Source organism: Anastrepha ludens, chromosome 2, assembly GCF_028408465.1.
Source record: "Anastrepha ludens isolate Willacy chromosome 2, idAnaLude1.1, whole genome shotgun sequence".
Lineage (NCBI taxonomy): Eukaryota > Metazoa > Arthropoda > Insecta > Diptera > Tephritidae > Anastrepha > Anastrepha ludens.
Window position 1 is genome coordinate 97854846 of NC_071498.1, and position 10252 is coordinate 97865097.

General features: G+C 29.0%; 1 long non-coding RNA gene across 1 annotated transcript; it reads left to right on the forward strand.

The window, feature by feature from the left end:
- Positions 1 to 1585: 1585 nt before the first annotated feature.
- On the forward strand, positions 1586 to 3938 carry LOC128854872 (uncharacterized). The gene is made up of 2 exons (XR_008453657.1): positions 1586 to 2472; positions 2818 to 3938. It is a non-coding gene; the product is annotated as an uncharacterized LOC128854872 (long non-coding RNA).
- Positions 3939 to 10252: the final 6314 nt, after the last annotated feature.

The window sequence follows — 10252 nt, forward strand, 5'->3', positions numbered from 1 at the left end:
TGAGAGAACGATTCTCGTGAACTTTTAAGTCTAAAGACCGTTTAGTCTAAGCTGTATAATTTGGTGTTTCATGTTTTTATAAAAAGTACAAATGAGGAAGTTATCTTACCATTGATACAAAGAGTGGTTAAGAAAATAATTTAAAATAATTTTCTTTGAAAAGAAAACGTGAATCTAAAAAGATGAAAAGAATAATTTTAAACGAAAGTGTTAATTATAGTATATATATAATTTTATCGCAAAAAAAGACAGAAACAAATCTTTTAAATAAAAAATTGTAAAATAGAAAAAAATTAAGATTAAATTAAAAAAATTGAAAATGATATAAAAGGATATGAAAAATAAGAATCAAAAAGGAGTAACTATTATTAATAATAAGTTTGTCTTATATCAGAAAGTAGCAATACCAGCAGAAAATAGTTCAATTTAAATTTTAATATATGTATGTATCAGTTTGAATGTACAATGTTTGTTATAAGTTCGCAAAAATTGTGTGTAGATTTGCTTACCACTGTACTTCAAATGCTACAATCTTTCCAGTTTTGGCCAGTTACTATTGGGTTGAATTTATCAGTTGGTCATCAATTTACTTGTTTTTCAAACGGCCTGTATACATACAAATATTCTCTTTATTCTTTTCCCGTTTCTCTGTTTGTTTTTTGTTGAAGAGCACATTTAGTTTACCTCTCATGTTGGAAATGATCATTACACTCAGTGTTGGTGACTATGACTTTCTAAATTTTGTGTACACTGGGGAAAATTTGTTCTGATTTTTTTGTATCTTCTACTGTAACCGGTAATTGAGCTAAATCTTATTTGCCTATACATATATATTTATATACATACATATATCAATAGCAAATTTTTAACTTTTTTTTATGAATTTCCTTGGATCAAATATGTGCCATATTTCAGGTAGTGTAGAATTTTCGATTTTTCTGAGCGCTGTTGTTGTTGTTGTAGCTGGGTTGGCTGAAAAGTCCCGAAAGTAAAATTAGCAAACCATTTACTCCTGTTTTCTAGCGGTCGTACTATGAGTCAATTTGTTCCATGACTTTTCACTCTAGGTCGTCACCTGTCGTCACGAATAACCAAAGAAAATTGTCCCCTTAAATGTCAAAAACACGCTAGGAATGCCGTAAAGTCAAGATTTTCGAAGATTTCTTGAAAAAAGAATGTGCAAAAACCCAGGGTGTAAGACCATCGTGTAAATTGATCCTTCGTTACATCAATTTTTGCAGGTTAAAATTCTTTTACGGCAAAAGAGCAAAAACTCTTCATTAGCTTACACGATTGCCCAACGTTCGTTCCTCCGACAGTCGGTTCTACGTTACTGGCACGACCCAGGCTTATATCCGACCAAAGACTGTTACTCCAAGAGCATTGCCTTAACATTCAGGGAAAATGTTTATACTGTTACACGAACAAACGCAAGTACAACTTTTTCATTTTATTTAAACTGTAGTGTTACCAACTCCGATTTGCATTTCAAGAGATAATAAAGTTTAAGGCCCTGTTGGGCAATTTGCTGCCGAATGTGTTTAACCAGCCAAGTATTTATTGTTTTTATTTGCAGTAACCCACCAAACATTTTTTTAATTTAAATACTAAACTCAATTTTCCAAGCCAGTTCCTATTGACTCATGAGTTGAAAGGCTTTATCAACTTTCAGAGCACAAATTTCTCACAATTTTTTAAAAAGAGATTGAGTGAGCAGTGGTTGTGAGAGAAAGATCAAGTACATACTTACCAATATCTTTGAGTCCAACCATCGGCACTGATCATCCACCCATAGTACGAGTACAGTGGTCGGTTTGCAATGAGTAGCCAGAGACTGAGCTACACTCAACTCGTCGACTAGTCTCGTGCTTGGAACATCGTGAATGAGGAGCGCTTATACACATACGCGTACGTACATATAATTTACGCTCAAAAACAACGAAATGTACGAAAATTATACACTTAAGCGGAGTGTGGAAAAAAGCGGGGTAGCAAAATGGTGAAGGAAAAAAGATCGATTGTTTGTATGCCACGCTGTACCCGCTTACCGTAGGTACATACGGTATGTACGTCCGTAAAATTATTACACTATGTCGTTTGAATGTATTGCCCTCGTCGGTCTCTTGATTGTTTTCCACTTTTTTTCATTTTGTGTTTAAAAATCTACGGGCTCGGGTTGCCAACGGACACTTTGTGACTACACAAATTCAAGACTAGAGTTTAGTCTTATAAGAGTGATGTTGGTGTGTAGATCGCGTTTTGTAGCGAGTGCGTCTTGTATTAGTTTTACACAAATTCGACGCTTACTAAATATAAATGTAAAATAATAATGACATAAAAAAAGACTATTTGTAAGAAAAAGTAATGACGCATTGATAGATATGAAGAATTTTCCTTAAATTTCACTGTAACTTTGAGCCAAAGTATGTGTTATTGAAAGGAGGAGAACTTAGTGAAGCGCTGTGAAAAAAAGTATGAAACATAAAATGTCAGCAGGTATTACGGGACTTCAAACCGATTTGTATGCACCATATTTCTGTCAGCTTCAGTAAAAAGAAAAAAAAAAATTAATATCAAAGAAGTGAAAAATCTGAAATAAAATTTTCGCGTCGGCACGACTGAGCAAAACACTTCGAATACTTTGCAAACTGCGTAAAAAAACTTTGTTTTAATTTTTTGCGATAATAGAAAGACAAGAAAGAATGCCTTGAGCCCTCATTTGCGCGTTAGCTCGCCTGTTGTTTTCCATTTCTAATCAAGATGATTTTTTTCGCAATATTTTGATACGTTTTTAATTTAATAAATGAACAAAAACAGCAGCAACAGTATGCACGTCAACAGCGAACACGAAATAATGAAAAAACAATTAAATAAAAAAAACTGTTGTACAAAAACACAACAACAGCAACAAATGTAAAAGGCAAAATACCCGTAGATTTGAGTGTACAGAAATTTACCGCCTTTTATGAGTGTATTTGTAAGCGAAGCGCTAACCAATACATGCACAACATAAATTGAGCGCCGCTACCACTACTAACGCAATTCACGCCATCATGGAATCTCAACAGGTCCAATATATGCACAATCAGAAAAATGTCAGCCGCTGTCGAAGTAGAGAACAGATCTGTAAAGACAGTTCAAAAGCACGCGGATGGATTGGAGACTGTCTCCAAAAAACGCACAAATACAGGCGCAGTGGACTGAACTACCTATATACTATCTATATACGCACTAACATGTATACACATGTGGATATGTAATGCGTGCGATACATAAAATTGAAATACTCCGGTTAGGCATCTGCCATTTGCTGATATTTTCTGGCCTGCGCTACAATCCTTCGAAAATGCATTCTTAAGATTTCGAAAAGTAATTGGAAAGGCGCAGATTTCGTATAGAATTCATTGATGAATGCCTGGAATTAAGAACATAAGAACATAAGAAATGCATTTGCCGCGTATGCATGCGAAATGCGAGCATTTTGAAACTTCATTGGAGAGTTTTTCTCCTCTCATGTCTCTCATGTGCTTTTGGCAAGTAACAAATATTATTTTGTGATTTTACATTTGAATGCGGCACTAGCTGAAATGCCATTGACAGCCAGCCGGCATATTCAAAAAGTATTTGCGCCTACAATGTGAGCACATGTACAAAAGCCTGTATTTGTTCCCCACTCAGCAATAATCAACACAACGTCTTTGGCAACGTTGTCCACATCGTCATTATCATCATCAGAGCATTCTATATGGGCACCACCACTACCATCACACTCTACTCCACTTCACGGTGCGGCGTCAGCAGTAAATCCACAATCTTTTTTCACACTGCCGGGTGACCGCAACAACCGATCGTCACGAATAGCAACAAAACAATAGCAAAAACACGAACGCCTCTATTTTGTGCTAGCTGGTAACCCTATATATACATTTTGTATATATATGTGAGAGTGTGGGCACATAAAGAAATGCGTTAAGTATGTATGTACGTATAAGCCCCCTATTTATTTCGGCGTTGATATACATGTATTATATGTAATCATTATTTAATGTTGCTACATTTCTTTTTATTGTATATTATAATTATTTGCAAATATCAGCAGTTTTCTTTTCTACAGTGTTTTTTTTTTTCTTTTTGGTTTAATTTGTATACCTAGACATTTACTCATACATTTACGTTTTTTTTTTTTTTATTTTTTTTATTTTATTATATATATGTATGTATATATTTTTTTTTTTTGTTTGAAATTTGCTTTTCATTATTTCGTGCGACTTCGTACAATAATTACAAACGTGTATATGAATGCATATACATATGTACATATATGTGAAGGTATTACGAAATTTGGAATTAAAATATTTAACGTTCATTTGTCTTTTATCGCTTGATTTTGGGTTGCTTAAGAATAAAGGAAAGGTTCTTTTCAGCTAAAAAATATCTATACTTGAACGAATTTTGCAAACACAACACTTAGGTTTTTTTCTTGAGTTTTTTTGTTTTCAAAGTAGATCAGTGAATGGTTGTACAGATATTGAGAAGCTAAAATAAAATATTTAAGGTTTTATTTTTAGAAAGTTAACTATGCGGCTTGCTACATAAAGGGATATACCTACATATATGTACATGCATATGTATGATATTTACCAAATTGGGAAGTTTACACATGTTATACAAATTTGTTTATTTCGTATTGTACACTGGCAGTATAACGAAATTCGACACGAGTTATTGTGAAATAAGAAAATTTGCTAAAAAAATATTAAAAATGCTATTATAGTATTTTCATAATCTGCTATTTGAGCAAAAGACATGTGCTGAAGCTCAATTTTTTTTAAATTATTTTAAATAGATCGGTGATTTTATATAAGGTTCACCTATGTACATATACATATAAGGTTGATCACCTATCAAATGGAGTCATTCGAAATCAACTTGAAATATAGCACAATCGTAGTAGAATAGAAAATAACAATAGGAATACACAAGTTTGTACGTCTCCTTTTAGCTTAGTTAAAATGAGTCAAAAACCGGTTAGTTAGTTTCATTGACCCCAAAATTTCATTGAAAATAAAAAAAGTATGCAAAATAATTTACAATTAATTTTAGTGATTTTTTTTTTTTTTGTGTGGATACCTAAAATTTTAATTGGATCAGTGAATTGCAGTGAAATCATTAGTTGTTCGCAAGTAACAGTATTCAGAGAAAAGAAAAAAATAAATCAAATTTAAAAAGAGACAACAAAAACATTGCTTCGTCTGCTCGTATTTTCTAGAAAAATTAGTTGAATTAAAAACTCGGTTAGTTAATCAAGAGCGGAGATACATATGTGTTTGGAATCTCAATTCCGTTTTACTGATTTGACATTTTTTTTGTTTTTCGCTACTATTTAGTAACGCGTGCGTTCGCTGTCAATTTTTGCTAGTTGGCGTGAAAATTAAATTTAATTTATAATTGTATTTTAATAAACAATATTTGAAGTGAAAGATGCTTGTGAAATTAAAAGAACTGAAGACAGTGCTTAATTCATTGGGAAAAGGCGTTGTGTGGTTATCAAATTTTAAAATTCAACTCGAAAATTAAAAGATTCTGCATTTGAAAAGGGAAGCAATATAGCTTTCTAATGGTACCACTTTTAGAGCCAAAGTCGAAGGTCTCCCAAAGTCAATTTTTTTATTATCCTACGATTTATTGAAGTTTTGAAGACACATTATATAAATACGTATGCATGTGGTGGACACTGAAATCTAAGCACTCCACAATCCACACAAATTTTATTATATTTTTGCACACCAGAAATTTCAATTTCAATTTATTTGATTTGTTTTGTACATAGTAAGACGGAGTCTTGTGGTAGTACATCTTCTTATAATTCTAGAATACGAGGATGGTATACATAGAAATTCTACTTAGATTTAAAACTATTTTAACTATTAAACTTATAGACTAAAACTTAGAGTAGTAAGTGAGAAGAAGAGAAAGATGGTGGGAAAGGGAGAAGGAAAGGGGTATTAAAGGTTAGAAGTAATTAGAAACTGCAGTTTTAAAACACCTTGCTTGTTTTATAAGCTTTATTGTAGTTGGTATAGAATTCCATAGTTTAATGGCACTGACAAAGAACATGCGTTCTGATTCCAAGTAAGTGTAAGTCGGAACAATTAGATTCAATGTTCGGGTGCACTGGCATTGTTTAATGTTTTTATACAGAATAAAAAAAGTGAATATTTTAATAAGTTTTGACTATTTTTGTGTTTATTTTGTAATTTCAGGTATTTCTTTATAAAAATATAGTTAATACTACAACAGGAACCATATAAAGCAAAGATTCGAACTTAGCATAAAATTTGTAAAAATTCTGCAAATTTTCATCACAATTTCCAACTTTTTACTCAGAATTATTGTAGAATTAAAAAAATTTTGGATATGCAGTTTTATAGATCATTGAATTTTTGGTGGAATAAAGTGCAAGTTTCAAATGATTCAAAAATCGCGTTGATTTTTAACATTTTTTGCTGCTGAGTGTGTTGGGTGTTCTCGTCCAAAACCAATGTGGAGTAGGCGTTAAACGAAGAAAATGCACAAGACCGAAAATAATTTTTAAAAATTGATGTGATTTTTTGACCTCCTTGAAACTTGCATATTTCAAATTTGTTTAGAAATTATGAGTAAAAAGTTTGAAATTTTGAATTATTACAAATTTTGTACAAAGTTTGACACTGTGCTTTAAATGGTTTTTGGTGTAGTATGAACTATGTTTTTTATAAAATAATTATTGGGAGTAAAAAGTAAATAAATAAATCGCCAAAACTTGTCAATATATGGTTTACACTTTCTTTTGACGTTGACTGTGTGTTCTTAATTGCCTTCGTTGTTTAAAAAATTCTAAAGAAAATATAAAGCGTTTGAAATATATTAAATGTGTGTGTTTGAAATAAATGTAAAATAATAAACAATAAGGAAATTAAATTTGTTATTTATTTTATTTTTAAAATTGTTACTGGATATTGAAAGTATCAGTGCAATCAAGTGGAGATCGCAGTCAGACTTAACTACTAGTACACACTACCCACAACGCCAAAACGAACTGCTAATTTAATTTTTTAGAAGTAGTTAAAAAAGGAGCATAATTTTTTCCATTTAAGTCGCAATTTTTTTTCTTCTTTTTTTTCAATAAAAAATACTCATTAGATGCGTGTATATATAAAAAAACATATTTCAAAATTATTGGTTAGACCAAGGCACATTTAACAGTTAGTATTAGTAGAGAGCTGATTTGATTTTATTTGTTTCTATTTATTTGGACTCTAAATTGTCAAATTGTGTGTCAATTGTTCTAAATTGTCAATCTTTATTTATAGGTTTTGAAAATACATTACTCTTGTTATTGTTGTTTTTGATCTACTGCTACTAGCTGCTCACTGTGCGTTGTTGGGTTAACAACTTTTGAGCAAAAGTGTGAAAGAATTAAAAACAGATCTGTTTTTGCAACAAAACGCGCTCTTGACAAATAACGAGAGACACAGGCACTTTTTTAACTGCTCGCAAATAGAATGAATCTAAAATGAACTATCAAATTGTGGAATAAAATAATTTTAGTGTTGTCAAATGCTCGATGCTGCTAAAAACTCTTCGGATAATTGATAATTGCGACTTTTGCTATTAAGGCCGAGATTTTTTAATGATCGGTATACCTGAAAGCAAATAGATTAACGAAACCAAAGCAAGACAGAGTCTTGTCGGAGCCCTATGCTCCCGAGTGGAGTGAACAAGAAAAAAAAAACAATATTTGAAATGATCAAGTGATTAGCCTTGATTGAATGCTTGTCATAACTTGTATCTATCGTTAGTCTAAATTTTCTGGTTTATTTTTAGTTGTCGAATTTATTTATTATAATTTTTATTTTTTTTTTATCTTATTTAATTTATTTTCTTTTAATTGCGTTTTTTTATATAGTACATATTTCAATTACAATAATTGCATTTTTTTTATTTTTTATTTTGCTGTATTTCACTTTATTTATTTATTATTTCATTTGACATAACTAAACATTAAAATGATAAATTAAATAACTAACAACAAAGTATTTCTTAATTTTTTTTTTTATTTTAATTTCTATAGTTTTATTGTGTTATTTTTATAATATTTTATTTTTCTGGTTTATTTCCAACCGTCGATAAAATGTTTCGCCTTTTACTAAAAAAATTATTCTATTATAATTCTTATTTTGTTTTAGTTTATTTCATTGTATTCTATTCAGTTTTATTCTATCTTATTTTATTTCTTTTCTTTTAATTATATTTTTTATATTACACATATTAAAATGACAATAACTTCAATTGAGAATAAAATGGCATATTTCATTTTATTTTATTTTACTATTTTACTAAAAAATGTATTATACGATATTTGATTTTTTATTTTACTTTAATTTATTTCATTGTATTCTATTCGGTTTTATTTTATCTTATGTTATTCCCTTTCTTTTAAATTTATTCTATGTGTAATGTATAAGTATATTTATAATTTTAATTTATTTATTGTTTTTTTTTGTAATGTTATTTTGTTGTATTTAATTTTATTTAATTTCATTTAATTTTATTTTATTTTATTTAATTTAATTTTATTTTATTTTATTTTTTTATTTGAACTTACTCGATCTCGGCTATAGCCGGAGATTGCACATCCCGGATAAAATTTTCAAGGGATTGTGCTCTGGTGAAGCGTAGTCCAAGTTCTACGCCCATGCGATTACTATTGCTTAAATAATTAAAAATCTGCGAACTATTGCACATGTGTCGAATTCTACACGTCTTCTAAAAGGTGTTGGCAGTCATACTTCTTCAAATTTTTAATTAGACGTTTAGACACTAATACAGTGGAAGATATAATTATTGGTATTATATTCTTTTTATTTTATTTCATTTTTTTTATTTAATTTAATTTTACTTTTTTGACTTAATTAATAATTAAGTAAATACTTTTTTTAGCTCTGTTCAATTTTGTTTATTTTATTGTTTCTTATTGTATTGTATTTTATAATATAATATTTTATTTTTGTGCCATATCTTCAGTTGTCGAATAAATCTTTCACCTTTGTTTTAGTTCACTTCATTTTATTCTATTCGTTTTGGTTTATTTAATGTTATTTCTGTTTTTTTACTATTATTATATACATTATATTTAGATTCTACATAATTTTAAGTTAGTTAATTATATTTTCTAATATTTGCGTTCTTAATTTTAAAGTATATAATTTTCTAATTTTATACTTTTATTTTTTACTTTATTCCATTTTATTTTGTTATATTTTTTTTATTTGATGATTTTGTTTTTTGTTTTAATAAATTTTTTTTGATTTTAATTAATTTTTTTTGATTTTAATTAAATGTTTTTGATTTTAATGAAATTTGGTTTTTTTTCATTTTAAATTTTTTGCACTTATTTAAATTCTTATAAAACGTACTAATCGACGTATAATAATATACTTCTCATTGCATGTTAAAACCTTTTGAGACTTTGAAGAATTAGCTTTCATAAACAATTTTATTTTTAAATATTTGTACTGATAATATTGATTTTTTTTTCATTTTATTTAGTTTCTCTCTTGACCCATTTTATAGTTTTGTCTTTGCACTCTAAACACAAGTATGTTTACAAATACTATGTATATATACATGCATACATTAAGCACATTTGCACATACATACATACACCTATATGTATATTTCTAGCTGATAATAACTCAGGCGTTGTGCTACGCAAATTTGTTATCACGAGCAAACAATGTCGCATTTAATGAATTTACTTTAGTTGAATGCCTTCGCTCGCGTTCAAGTAAAAAAGGGCGTACTTTTTTTAGCTGCGTACATGGCGAGTGAACTAGTTTCACTTTTTACTTTTGCTAATTATAAGTATTTATATGCTTGAAAAACAAAGGAAATCAAACGATAAAACAGTTGGTTATTTATTTAGTTTTAATAATATTTTATTTTTGTTTTAGTATTTAAATAATTTATTATTAACATGAAAATTTAAAATATATTTTTATTAAAGTGAAACATATTTTTTTTTTATAAAAATAAATAAAAACTTCGTTTTAATTTAGTCAAAATCTAAAAATGTGTTTTGACAAAATTTGGTCAGAAAAAAATGTACATCGTCATATGTATGAAACGAAATAATGAAAAGCATTGATAGGAAATTAACAGATATAAGAGCCATACTTTTATTTTCTTATTTAAGCAGCAAAAAATTATA